Source organism: Coenobita brevimanus, chromosome 102 (genome assembly GCF_032717465.1).
Source record: "Coenobita brevimanus isolate Jiangsu-jjx chromosome 102, ASM3271746v2, whole genome shotgun sequence".
Taxonomy (NCBI): domain Eukaryota; kingdom Metazoa; phylum Arthropoda; class Malacostraca; order Decapoda; family Coenobitidae; genus Coenobita; species Coenobita brevimanus.
Genome location: NC_137055.1, coordinates 13,035,887 through 13,038,187, shown reverse-complemented (window position 1 = coordinate 13,038,187; position 2,301 = coordinate 13,035,887). Strand labels below are relative to the sequence as shown.

The following is a 2,301-nucleotide window of genomic DNA, read 5'->3' as shown; positions in this document are numbered from 1 at the left end:
GATGAGACGAATAGCCTTTGACTCCACTCTATTGAGAAGAGCTGTATGTGGGGAGCCTCCCCACACATGAGAGTTGTACTCTAAACATGGGAGAATGAAACCCGTGTATAAAGTCAATAACTTTGCAGGGGTAAAGAAGGTACGGAGTCGGCTTAGCACACCCAATCTCTTGGAAGGAGATTTTAAAAGAGATGCAACATGATATTTCCAAGATAAATCCCGAGTGAATGAAACCCCAAGCATGTTCAACAATGATGCAGGATTGAGCTGGATGTTATTAAACCTTAGAGGGTACTCCTGTGGATGACTGTGTCGGGTTGATAGTGTAGAAACTGAGTTTTTGATGCATTAAAAATAACAAGATAATTTTTACCCCAGTCAAAGAAACGAGCCAAGTCAGACATTAGGTGTGCCATAGCCTCATCCCTTGTTTGTTGAAGTAACTGCTGAGATGGACGTTGCGGGAACCAATTGAAAAGGTGAAGGGTGGAATAATCAGCGTACGAGTGGATAAGGTTAGATGTACAGCTTAGAAGGTTCATTCATTCATTGCCAGACGCCAAGTATCCCAAACGGGGTGGCCAAGGGCTTAGAGTTAATTGCTTTACAGAGAGGGGCACTAATCCTCCATCAACCCCACTTGACCCGTAGGGAGAACGTTATGCCAACAGCATCTGGTGTTCCCAGGCGGTCACCCATCCAAGTACTAACCAGACCCAACATTGCTTAACTTCGCTGATCGGACGGGAAGCGGTGTACTCAACGTGGAATAAAAGGAAGAGAGTCAGTGACAGGACAGAGCCCTGAGGAACACCACTGTTGAAAGATCTAGGAGAAGAACGACGGCCGTCTACAACAGCAGCTATAGAACGACCAGAAAGGAAGCTATTGATGAAGGCACATATAGAAGGATAGAAACCATGAGAGGGCAGTTTGGAAATTAAAGATTTATGCCAGACTCGATCGAAAGCCTTTGAGATGTCAAGTGCAATGGCAAAGTTTTTGCCAAAGTCGCGAAAGGAGGATGACCAGGAGTCTGAAAGGTAGGTGAGTAGATCGCCAGTAGATCCTCCCTGCCAGAACCTATACTGACGATCAGAACGAAGGTTGTGATAGGAAAGATGCTTTAAAAATTTTCTATTAAGAATTGACTCGAAAACTTTTGAAACACAGGATGTTAAAGCAACTGGACGATTGTTAGAGGGTTGGGAACGGTCACCCTTCTTTGAGACTGGCTGAATGAGAGCAAACTTTCCTGCAAGAAGGAAAGGTACAAGTTGACAGAGAAAGGCGGAAGAGTTTACCTAGGCAGGGTGTAAGCACAGAAGCACAGTTCTTCAGGACAACAGGAGGGACTCCATCAGGCCCATATGCCTTGTTAGTGTTGAGGCCAGTGATGGCAGAAAATACATCAGCTGAAGAAATTTTAATGTCATCCATGAGGAAGTCAGAGGGGGGAAGTGATGGAGGAACAGCACCAGAATTGTCTAAGATGGAATTGGAGGAGAAAGTCTGAGCGAAGAGGTCTGCCTTATCAGTAGAAGAAGTAGCTACTGAGCCAAGAGAATAGAAAAGAGGAGGGAAGGATGATGAGGTAAAGTTGTTAGAAAAGTTTTTGGCAAGGTGCCAGAAGGAGCGGGAAGAATTCGAGTTGGAGAGTTGAGAGCACTTAGTACGGATGAAATTATTTTTAACAGTGCAAAAATAAGATGTGATTCAGGGGTGGTTTGGCTCTGGTACCTTTTATAGGCCCTCTCCTTGTTGCCGACAGCATTAGAACAAGCGTGATTAAAACAAAGCTTTCTTGCATTATTCAAAGGATATGAGAAAGGAATTTATGCTTCCATACTCCTGAGAATAACCTCCGTAATGCGCAATGCACACTCAGATGGCTCCCGGCCATGGAAGCAATAATCATTCCATGGAAAATCAAAGAAGTACTGTCAGAGGGCCTCCCAGTCTGCATCTCCAAAGTGCCACAGACGACGTTTCTTTGGAGGGTCCACAGGCCGCACCGCAGCGATAGGACAGATTAAGGTAATAAGGTTGTGATCGGAGGAGCCCAGTGGAGAGAAAAGATTAACAGTGTAAGCAGAAGGATTAGTTCTAAGGAAGAGGTCAAGTATGTTGGAGCTCTCTCCAAGGCGGTCAGGGATACAGGTAGGATGCTGTACAAGCTGCTCTAGGTCATCAAGGATAGAAAAGATGTAGACTTGTTCACCAGGTGGATCAGTGAAAGGAGAGGAGAGCCAAAGGTGGTGGTGAACGTTGAAATATCCTAGAATGGAGATTTCAGAGAAA

The 2,301-nt window shown here is 45.0% G+C and overlaps 1 pseudogene; it reads right to left on the bottom strand.

The window, feature by feature from the left end:
* Positions 1 to 662: 662 nt before the first annotated feature.
* Positions 663 to 781, bottom strand: LOC145415524 (5S ribosomal RNA; annotated as a pseudogene).
* Between the last annotated feature and the right edge of the window lie 1,520 nt (positions 782 to 2,301).